The sequence below is a fragment of the Panthera tigris genome, chromosome B3 (assembly GCF_018350195.1).
Source record: "Panthera tigris isolate Pti1 chromosome B3, P.tigris_Pti1_mat1.1, whole genome shotgun sequence".
In the NCBI taxonomy this organism is placed as follows: domain Eukaryota; kingdom Metazoa; phylum Chordata; class Mammalia; order Carnivora; family Felidae; genus Panthera; species Panthera tigris.
The window spans coordinates 126,444,290-126,456,415 of record NC_056665.1 but is presented as its reverse complement, the minus strand read 5'-3'; the positions used below and the strand labels follow the sequence as shown (position 1 = coordinate 126,456,415).

At 36.6% G+C, this 12,126-nt stretch overlaps 1 long non-coding RNA gene across 3 annotated transcripts in view; it reads right to left on the bottom strand.

Annotated features, from left to right (window-relative positions):
- LOC122239676 overlaps positions 1–12,126 on the bottom strand; it is a 279,979-nt gene that overhangs the window by 201,765 nt on the left and 66,088 nt on the right. The window lies entirely within an intron of this gene.

The following is a 12,126-nucleotide window of genomic DNA, read 5'->3' as shown; positions in this document are numbered from 1 at the left end:
CATCATCTAGATGTACCACAATTTTTTTGTTTTCTTACTGAAGGACATACAGTTACTTACAATTTTGGCAGTTACAAATAAAGCTACTGTAAACATCTATGTGCAGGTTTTGGGGGGAATATGAGTTTTCTACTCCTTTGGGTAAATATCAAGGAGTGCAATTACTGTATCATATGGTAAGAGAATGTTTAATTTTGTAAGAAACTGCCAAACTGTCTTCTGAAGTGGCTGTACCATTTTGGATTCCTACCAGCAATACATGAGACTTCTTATTTGCTCCACATCCTTTCCAGCATTTGTTATTGTCAGTGTTCCAGATCTGGGCCATTCTATAGGTGTGTGGTGGTATTGCATGTTTTTTTTGTTTTTTTTTTTTAAGTTTGCATTTCTCCTAATGCCATATGGAGAATCTTCTTAAATGCTTATTTACCATCGTCATATCTTCTTTGGTAAGCTGTCTGTTAAAGTCTTTGATGTATTTTTTAATTGGGTTGTTTTCTTATAGTTGAGTCTTAAGAGTTCTTTGTAAAATTTGGGTAACAGTCCTTCATCAGATGTGTCATCTGCAAACATTTTCTCCCAATCTGTGGCTTATCTTTTCATTCCCTTGACATTGTCTTTCACAGACCAGAAAAGTTTCTAATTTTAATAAAGTCAAGCTTATCAACTATGTCTTGCATGGATTGTCTTTGGTGTTGTATCTAAAAAGTCACTGCCATTGTCAAGGCCATCTAGGTTTTCTCTTAAGTTATCTTCTAGAAGTTTTTAGTCTTGTGTTTTACAATTTATGTCTATGATCCATTTGGAGTTAATTTTTGTGAAGGATATAATGTCTGTGTTTAGATTCTTTTTTTTTTTTTCACATGTAGATGTCCAATTGTTCCAGCATGATTTAAAGAGACTATCTTTGATCTACTATATTGCCTCTGCTCCTTTGTCAAAAATCACTTGACTGAGGCACCTGGGTGGCTCAGTCAGTTAAATGTCCAACTCTTGATTTTGGCTCAGGCCATGATCTCATGGTTGTGAGATCAAGCCCTACCTCAGGTTCCATGCTGACAGTGTGGAGCCTGATTAAGATTTTCTCTACCCTTCTCCCTCTGCAACATTGCCCCCCACCATGTGCATGCACTCACTCACTCTCTCTCTCTCTCAAAAAAAATTTTTTACTATATTTGGCAGGTCTATTTTTGAGGTTTCTATTATTTTCCACTGAGTATTCTTTTACCAAAAAACACACTAGCATGATTTTTGTAGCTTTATAAGAAGCTTTGAAGCCAGAGAGGGCCGATCTTTCAACTTTGTTCTCCTTCAATATTGTGTGGGGTATTCAATATTCTCCTTTGCCTCTCCATATATACTTTAGAATCAGTTCACCAACATACACAAAATTACTTGCTGGGATTTTGATGAGATTACAATGAATATATATCAAAGTCTTTTTTCATATTTTTGTATTTTCTAAACAAACTTTACCCCCAATGTGGAGCTTAAACTCATGACCCTGAGATCAAGAGTTGCATGCTCTACCCACCAAGCCAACCAGGTGCCCCTCAATGTCTTTTTAATAGATAATTACCAAATATCAATTACTATTAGCTGTTTCCTTCCTTGTTAAAGTTTAAATAAAGTTAGTCCCAAGTGTAGAACAGCAAGTTTTCATGGGACACAGTGAAACACTGTATGGCCTTCCTTAATATAGTAATCCAGAGTTCTGAAATTATTTAACTCTTTGAGATTCCTATTACTGTCAAGCAAAAGAACAATAATCCAATACCTTAATAAATTCTCTCTCTCCATTTCTTTGATCCAGTTTTCTAATAAGCCTCTAATAATGAACTGCCAACTCTTGACTACATAACTGTCATGTACTTAACTTACATTATCTTCAACCCTCATAAAGACTCTGCAAGGAAGACACTATTATCCCTATATTTGGTACCTGCTGCTGATTTATACCAGTAATTTGCCCAATGGCTAAATGCCCAACTGTCAAATGGTACAGGCAGGATACCATCTGTGGCTTTACAGTCTATCATGTTATATCCCTGCCAAACACACACATATGCATCATTCAGGATTGTTATTTTTGAAGTAGAATGTCTCACACCTTGATAGTAACATGATGTAGGGAGGTGAAAAATAGATCTGATAACCTTTGTATTTTTCTGATAACCTGTTGTATTTCTCATTTAGTAAGTTACTTTCCATTAAGATATTATTTGCAGAAGCTTTTGGTAAGTTTTAGCCTACTATTTCCACCTTCCTTAAGTCAAAGATGTCTTTGCTTGAAATATTAAGCATTCCATCAACTAATCTCTTGCAAATATTTACTGAGGTAGGCCAGTACTCCTTAATAAGCACCGGCCCCATCTATGTTCAGAGGTATAAGGATGATATAACATCAGGATTGTAGTTTCTATAGACATAAATGATTTATACTTATGAAAAACTATAATTATAGTGAGTCACTGCAAATTTGAAAACTCATGGAGGCTGCTCTGAGGTTTTCTCGAGAAGCAACCGTGCACTACCACTGTTTGCTAATTGGGCTGGTGGAAAGTTCAGAGCAGTGATTAGGCATGCCAGGATTCATCTGCCAAGTAACAATTATGAATCCCAGCAGGGAGCAGAAGGGCATTCATCGCCCAAAATAGCAAACAGATCCTAAGATAGGAGAGAATTACTATGAGAAGTTAGAAAAAGAAACTAATTTTTAAAAAAGGAAATAATAGACCACAAATTACGTTAAAGATGAAATAATTAAAGACTATATCATAGTTACAGTAACAAAGTTAAATTCACAGAGAGAAATGGTAACACAAAATGGTTTAGTTACAATGTCAGTTGTTACCCTAGGACTTGTTCCAAAGAGAATGGTAGCAAAGAGTATGGAACAGCTGTTTAATGGCATACAAAATGAAAGACTAATTTAAGACTTCATAGTACTTTGACTACCACAGAGTTAAAGAAATTGAACAACAACAAAAAAAGGCAAAGAAGAGGGAGAAAGGAGAGAAAGAGAGGGACAGACAGAAAGAGACCTACCACTTCCATGCACATTGTAAACCTGTCAGAGAAGTTTTAACTTATTGGTGTTAGCAGTAAATGGAACCAGGATATTAAGAACAGCCATGATTTGAGGCAAGGTCTTTGGTATTGGTATTTGTATCAACAGAGAACTGGAGGAGTTGATTTCTCTTTTACCCATTACAGTTTCCTGGTGTGTGTGTGTGTGTGTGTGTGTGTGTGTCCTACCTCCAGAACATATGATTCATTTACCTGGGACCTTGTCTGCTTTATTAACTACTTCACCTTCAATGCCTACAAGAATCCTTGGCACAACTCAAAACATATTTATTAAATCCCAGACTCTGGCTTTCCATATCCCCAAACATTTGCTTTGTCCTCATACTTGATTGATTTTCTAGCTTAACACAGAATCTAGATTCAAAATTGTATATTCTTAGAACTTTGGGGGTATTTCCCTCATTTTTATCCATCATCCACTCTTGCGGATAAGCAAACAAGCAAAAACAAACAAACACACACTAAAACTTCTGACTTTTATTCTTTTGCATGAAACTATTTTTCTCTCTGGAAACTTGGGATCTTTCCTTAATTCTTTCCTTTTATTCTGGAGTTCCTTGAAGTATTTTCCCATTCCTCTTATTTGGGATTTTGGTATGATTTCAATATACAATTTATGTCATCATTATCTATGGAAAATGTGCTACAGTCATCACTTTGATTATTGTTTTATTTCCATTTCTTTGTTGTCTCTGTAAAACTCCTATAGTCAAATACCCTTGATTAATCATCTGTGTCTCACATTTTCTCTCATTTTCCTTACCCTCTCTTTATTTTTTCATTTATTTAGACTAGGGACCCCAGCACATTACTCTGGGATACTAATTCCCATCCTTGCAAACCTAGACCTCTCCAAAATGTTTGGTCGACTTTTTGAAAGGGAAACCTTTGGTTTTTCCTTGTAGTATAAACTGACAGTCCCTCAGCAAGCGTGTCTGGGATAATAAAAATGAAGTAAGTCTTTCCATTTGGCCCACATAACGAACTTTCAATTACTTCCTGTTTTCAACCTATTCCAAATTCCCTTTGGCTGTCTTGAACCCTCAAATCTCATCCTAGGATTTCATGACATACCACAAGGCAACTCTACACATCTATCTGCTTTAGTCTCCTTCAAGTTTTCTAGACCCCAGCTTTTATCTTTATTTCTTGACCCCTTCAACAAAATGTACTGAGTATCTCCTTTGCTCTGGGAACTGTTTTAGATTCTGAGGGACTGCCACTAACAAATCAGACTTTACTAAATATTCTCTCATCGAAGCTACATCTTCCAGGAATGTGTTGCATTCTTGTGTCTGATCATGATTCCCTCTCCTGTTCTCTTAGCTATTTATAAACATTCAGGATTGTTTAAGTGGTGTCCTTCTTAAGAAGCAAAAAAAAGCCTTATATTCCCAGTCTCCTACTTTGAACTACAATCTATACCTAATATGTTAGTTCTGAATTTTATTTTACTTATTGAAGAGATGTAATAATAACTTCTGATTTAATTGTATATGTGAGAATTGCCTTATTTTCAGTTTGTTTTATTTAACAATGGTTCCTTGGACAGTGTTCCGTTGTTCAGCAACCAATATAGAATATCTGTCATTAAATCCATATTAGTCTTTATCCGTGTAAAAAGAAACAGTTTTGAGAGACAGTGTAGTCCAATATAAGTCTATACGCTTTGTAGTAAAAAAAGGCTTGAGTTAGATTTCTTGCTCTGCCACTAGTAGCTAAAGAGATAGAGTATTTCATTTCAGAAACTCATTTCCTTACATAAAAACTTAAGATTAAATTACGTTCAGTGAAGAATTGCAACAGAGTTTAATAAGAATGCATGTAGAGCATATTTCTTAGTACCTAAGAAAGAGTATATATGCCCAATAACTACAGTGGGTATAATAGGCACAGATGCTGTGAAAAGAGGTGGCATTTTAAGTAAGTATAAAAGACAATTGATTTTACTGGCCTAAACTACAGTCAAAGCCATTCTTTTAATCTGGACCTCATTGTCACGATCTTTATGAGTTAATATTTAGATTAAACGGTTTAAATGTACTATGACTATGTGAAGAAAAGAATTGTGTGTGTGTGTGTGTGTGTGTGTGTGTGTGTGTGTATACACACCACATACTATATACACATACATATACACATATGTATACACATACATAATCTGAAAGAGATAAACAGCTGGGGTAAATTGAATTTTGATAATAGTCTTCCATGATTTTTTTTTATTTTGTTTGATGTTTATTTATTTTTGAGAAAGAGAGAGAGAGAGAGAGAGAGAGAGACAGAGTGTGAGTGGGGGAGGGGCAGAGAGAGAGGGAGACACAGAATCCAAAGCAGGCTCCAGGCTCTGAGCTGTTAGCACAGAGCCCCATGCAAGGCTCAAACCCAGGAACCGTGAGATCATGACCTGTGCCAAAGTCGAATGCTTAAAGGACTGAGCCACCCAGGTGCCCCAAGTCTTCCATGATTTTCTTAAACAAAGTCATATAATTACTTTGTAAGGTATTGTCTGGTTTAAATAACTAGTAGTAATTGTATTTCACACATACAAGAAAATAAAGTACAATAGAAGACTAAAGCCTTTTTGTAAATTACCACTGGTAATTTCTGATAAATTTCTGATACCACTGGAAATTCTGATAAAATTCTTTTTATCAGAATTTATAAATAAACCACACAACTGAATTCTTCTTCCTCATTACAATAGATCCTCTGGGTGAGGAAGAATTTGTAGTCACACATATGGGACACTCAAAGGGAATAATTTCCCAGCAAATTTTTTATAGATATTTTATTTTGTATCTATATAAGCAAAATTCCATCTTATTTATTTTGAAATGCTGCCCTCAATTCTGTCAAGATTTTGCAAATCTTCAGGATAAAACATTCAGAGTAATGCACTGTGCTTTGCATTTTGCTTTGTATAATGACAGTTCTTTATGTTATGAAATGTAGATTTGTCAAGAATGCATTTTATTTAAGCCATCACCTTAATGTTCAAATGCATACGGTTTAATTATTCCACTGAGAAGAGTTGGAAAACACCTAGCTGTGGTTGACTTACAGCATGTGTTTCCACAATCCCTCAAATATCATTCTTAGAAATTTTCTTTTTTCATGGAGATTTGGGTAACTCATCTCAGTTCTCTCATCTTAGCAATCAAAACATCTAATACACAACCTTAGTATTCTTTTCTTTGCTTCTACCCTCTTTAAATTGCCATGGCAATGAGAATGCTGCTCCTTCTATTTAGGAAAGATGACATTTAGCAACGCTTTGCTATATTACTTCATAAATATGTGCCCTACAGTCACTTGAACTGTTGGTCATAGCTTCGTGAATTCTCCAATATATGGATTCCACCCTCTGTTTATTACATCTTTAATCAAAATGTCTAATCAGAATCTTTTTTGACTAAGGGCATGTTTGTATTTGTTCTCTGCCCCTTTCTTGACAGTTTTCTTTTTTTTTTTCCTTCTCTCTGAACATTTGCAGAAAAAATGAATAAAATGAAACACAGTCGCTTTTCAGATAATTAAGACAATATATCTATGGATATTATTAGAGGTCTCTTGCCTATGGTAAGACACGTCCCATGGTAAAGCTGCCCTCTGTCTTCTGCTCATCTTTTTATAAAGATGTATGTATGTCATATTAACAGTATCATAGTGCTGCTGACTTCAATGAGGCAATTCCTGGGCTTCTGCCTTCAAAAAGGATGTCAACAGTGACACCCATCTGCACAGGGAAAACTTGTAACTCCCTCCTTCCACTGTGAATGTTTTAACAAATCATAAAGGACTATAGCTGCTCCGAGGATAAATGTTCCTTAATGCCTGTGGTTACTTCTAAAACCGCAGTCAATGGTCAATGGGCCTATTTTTACCTGATACAAATGATAAACAAAAGGGCAGTTTATCATGTCTAAATAGATCTTTATTCTGAAACAATTCTGGCCCATGAAGATATAAGAAATTGAAATAAGTTGCTTTTTAAAGAAATCTGAAAATTATTTGCTGGAATTATTGCTGGGGAGAGAAAAAATGGTATGCTGTCATACCAATGGTATTCACCTTTTGCTACTATTACAAAGAAAAATCAGATTGGTCCTGAGAAAATAGAAAGAAGAGAATAGGGGCAAATGAGAAGCAGAGAAAGGAATAAAGATATAACTAAAAATATTGTTGGGGTGTCTGGGTGGCTCAGTCAGTTGAGCATCTGACTCTTGATTTTGGCTCAGGTCATGATCTCAGGGTTGTGGGATCTAGCCCTGCATCAGGCTACACTTTCAGCATGAAGTCTGCTTGAGATTCTTTCTCTCCCTCTCTCTCTGTCTCCCCCCCCCCATATATATAGTCACAACTCAAAAATCACTGTCAATACTTCCTATTCCTCTTACCTTTCTTAAACAATGATCATTATCACCACACCTACCCCTACACATGTGCACACATAAACACAAACTCACACTCATACAAACATACACACAGAATTGAACCAGAACAAAGAGAAAGAAGAGGAAAGACAAGGAAGAAAAGATTAAAATGAAAGTATCAACATGCCATGTGAATTAAGGGGCAAAAGCTGTCAGAATACCTCCTGCTCGTTCCATTTCCCATCACTGATCCCTGTATTTAATACATTCTGATATCAGTGTCCTCATCCTCTGTCTTGTTCTTTCCATCATGGGCGGCTCTGTAGCTTAGTGTTTCATTATCTGCCTTTTCTGACATTTTCAACCTCTAATCCCTACCATAGAGCTCTATGGTTAAAAAAGGAAATCTCTTAATTTCCTCTGCCAGAGTCATTCAATTGATATCATTGTTCACTCTAAGCACCTCAGGGTAGACTCTGTGTCCAGATATGATAAAAATACATGTATTTCAAGTCAGAAATGCTTCACAATCATTACTACGAATCATAGAGTATGGCTGATGATACACTTGATTTTTAATTATTAAAAACTCTAACATATCTGTATTTTCATATTGAAAATGCAGTTATATTTATTTCCTTTAAAAAATATATTCAATACATTCCTGTCAGTAGAATTTGATAACTTAGCATCCTTCATGCAAACTGGTTTGCAGTTTTAGGGACCATTCTCCAGGGATATATAACTACCTGGCATATGGTTTCTACCTTCATGTGGGATGCAAGCATTAGCTTTTAATATATAAGAAAATTAAGTGCACTCAGCCGTGGAGCAATGCATTTTTTATCAGAATTCTGAAAAGTCAGCTCCATGTTTCTATTTCTCTCAAGAGATACCAATGCAATTGTGGACAGCAACTTCAATTATAGGAGAGATAGGCTGCTTCAGTAAGGACCAAAAATTAATGTAGCAAATACAAGTGATAATGGTCTGACCATGGATCCGTGTGTGCATAATCCTGTGCTAGGCACTAAGCCCTTTGACAGCAATCTACAAACTGAACTTAAAAAAAAAAAAACAAAAAACTGGCCACGCTATCTCTATTGGTTCATTTCAATTCAACAAAATGGCCCCTCTGTCTCTATTGGTTCATTTCAATTCAACAAATATTTAGTGATGACTTTCTCTTGAAGCTTGGAATTCATTAGTGAACAAACCTTAGATCCATAATGGAAGTTATATTCCAGTGGGATTAGACACACAATAAAACAAATGTTTTCAAATAAATAAGTTGTATAACATAAGTTGATAAGTATGATGGACAAAGATGCAGCACAGAGTTAAGGGGATCAGGAATGCAGGGAGATGTAACGTTAAATAGAGTGGTCAAGATGGTCTTCATTCAAGTGGTGACATTTGAGCAAGTATTAAGGGAGGTAAGGGAGTGAACCATGCTGTTATCTGAAGGAAGAGAGTCCCTGGTAGTGGGAGCAGCCCTTACGAAGGGCCCAAAGCAAGAGTCTACATTGACACCATCAGAGAATAGCATGAGGCAGATATAACTGAAATGGAAAGAGCAAGAGAGAGACCTGTAGTTCACGAGACCAGAAAGATAATGAAATAATGGGTTGTGGGGGAACAGATAACTGAAAGCACTGCATTACCAGTCTCTTTCTTTCTCTAAGTGAAATGCAGAATCTTTCAAGGGTTTGAACAGATGTATGATGCAACACGCACAATGCAGATGTAAGGCTCAACCCCACTGCAGAGATGAGGAGAGCCTGTGCAAGGCGAGGTGGAAGCAGTCACCCAGGTGAAAGATGGCAGGGACTTGGACAGCATGGAGCAACGGGGGTATGTAAGAGGGGGCCAAGCTCTCAGTATATTCTGAAGAGAGAGCTAATAACCTTTCCCAATAGATACATTCATAGACAAGTAGAAAATTGGATCAAATAAGTCTCAAAACCTGACATAAACTAACACTTTAAAATTTCATTAAAGCATATTCATTATCTAATTTGACCTCACAAATAAATCCATGAGACTGACAGTCAGGGCATTGTGCATATCCACTTTATAGATGAAACATAAAAGGAGGCTTATTGAAAGATAAAGGAAACAATGATTTGAATGCTGCAAACACAGCTTCCTACCAGATATATAGTTTCAAATTTGTTACATCATTTAATCTCCATACAAGCCATGACAGGAAGGACAAGCCCTCAGTTTTGTAAATAGTGAAAATGCAGTTCAGAGTGGTCTGTAATATACCCAGGTTTCCACAGTGAGTCATGATTTAACACAGTTCTCATCCCAAGCATTTTTCCTTTCATAAGCCTCAGCTTACTCTACTATCTGAAAGTATCCAAATGAACCTTATGAAATATCTTTAGTCATTTCATCCTCTTTATGTCCATCCTTATGGACAATCAATGTTGCTAGTTATCTATTTTCTAGAGAATGAGACAGAAAGAGACTGGGATGTTTTATCAGAGTTCTTCAAAGAAGCACAATCAATTGGATACGAAAACAGATTATGAGGAACTGACTCAAGTGATTACAGAGAGTGAGAAGTCCCATGATCTGCCACGTGCATGCTGGAGACCCAGGAAAGCCAGCGGTATAATTCAGTCCAAGTCCTAAAGCCTAAGAACCAGGGTAGGTAATGATGTAAATCCCAGTCAAGGGCAGGAGGCGAGGAGATGAGGTGTCCCAACTCAAGCAATGAGTCAGAAAAAGCCAAGAATTTCTCTTTCTTCCATCTTTTTTATTTAATCAGGCCCTCAAAGGATGAGATAATGCCCATCTACATTGGGGAGGGTCATTTACTGAGTTCACTGATTCGATTGCTAATCTCATCTGGAAACATCTTCACAGATACATCCAGAAATAATGTTTAACCAGATAGCTGGGCATCCTCTGATCCAGGCAGGTCGACACATGAAAATTTAATTATCGTAGATGTATAGTATCATGTGCAAAGATATATGTTAGTAACTGGCAAAGATAAACTTTAAATCTATGATCATTTGACTCTAAAATCTACAACCTTGCAACTAAACAGCACACAATGAAAATATAAAACTATATGCCCTACCAGCCTCCTAAAGGAGTCGTGAAAATTAAATGAAGCCATGTATGTGAATTTTCTTTGCTACCTCCAAGTTTCCCTATATTCACTGTTTGTTATTTTCATCATTACCTGTTGGCCACCTAATTTAAATTTCAAGATCCAAAAACAAGTTAATGTAAGCAGTCTCCAAGGAACTGTCATAATTTGGGACGGTCATGATTTGGATGTTGCCCATTACACTTATTTATATCTCCTTCAGTGAGCATTAAGTGAGTGGAGAAGAAAACCATCAGAGAAGCCAGGTCCCAAAGCAAGTTGCAGCCCAGCAGGCTGAATTCTACACCTGCCATCCCATCTCAGGTGCTGGAGGAAATGGCTCTAGGGCAGGGAGCACACCTGGAGGTCCTCTTGCCTGCTGCTCCTGCCACTAAGAAAGGCCCTTTAGCACCTTTTGGGATGAGCACTGGGTGTTGTATGGAAACCAATTTGACAGTAAATTTCATATAGTAAAAAATTAAAAAAAAAAAAATTAAAAAAAAAAATGAGACTACAAAAAAAAAAAAAAAAAAAAGAAAGGCCCTTGGGCTCCTTTTATTTACTTCCCTTTGGCTCTGTCATCCAGGTGTGACCCAGAAAGTGTGCTTCGAGGCTTGGCTGCTGACAGGCTGTTCTGTGGGAAGAGGTCCACTGTGTCTCTATCATTGTCCCCTAAAGTGTATACTGATTAAAGTTCCAGCAGAATTCGACTAATTCCAACATGTATACATGGGGTGTCTGCAAAATGCCTGATACTCTTTGAGGTGCTGAAGAGAAAAGCAAGGATGAATCAGCTCTAAGATTCTGGCTCTCACAATCTGGTAAGAAAGATAGGCAAGAAAAATCAAGGTTTGAAGAAATGAATGGGATAAATTCTCAAAAGAACAAAAGTATGTTGAGGTTGGTCTCTAGCTAAAAAGAGAGATTAACTGTTACTAGCAAGTTTAAGAATTATTTATGTAGAAAACTGTTTTTAAATTGACTTGGAAATATGTGTTTGTCACTCGAAACAAAGGAAGGAAATGTGTATTTTAGACTAGATGGCACAAATTTATAAGGAAAGGAATGGTAAATATTGGGAGAATGGTAAATAATTGGTCACTGAAAACAACACGATGCAAATGAGTGAGTATATAGGGGTAGGGAAGATTACAAGAAAAGAAGTGTGGCTAAAAGTTGAGTCCTTAATATAGGAAGACATTGAATTCCAGGCAGGGGACACAGGACTGTGTTTTACATTCATGTAAAGGTTTAGAAAACTTTGAATCTGGTAGTTCCATGACCAAAGGTGAGCTTTGAGAGGGGCTAGTACAGCAATGTGTAGGAAGGGATGATCAGAAGCAGGGAAATGAGTTAGGACCAAAGAAAATGAAATGCACTAAACAGCAATATACAAAGAAAATAAAAACAGACACAAGATGCATTGGAAAGGTGAAATGAAGAATATTAGGTAGAGTTGAAGTAGAAACAACATCAAAAGTGAATAACTGATAGGATGTTGGGGTCATTAACCAATACAGCATGCCCAGGAGTTAGGAAAGCTTGGTGGAT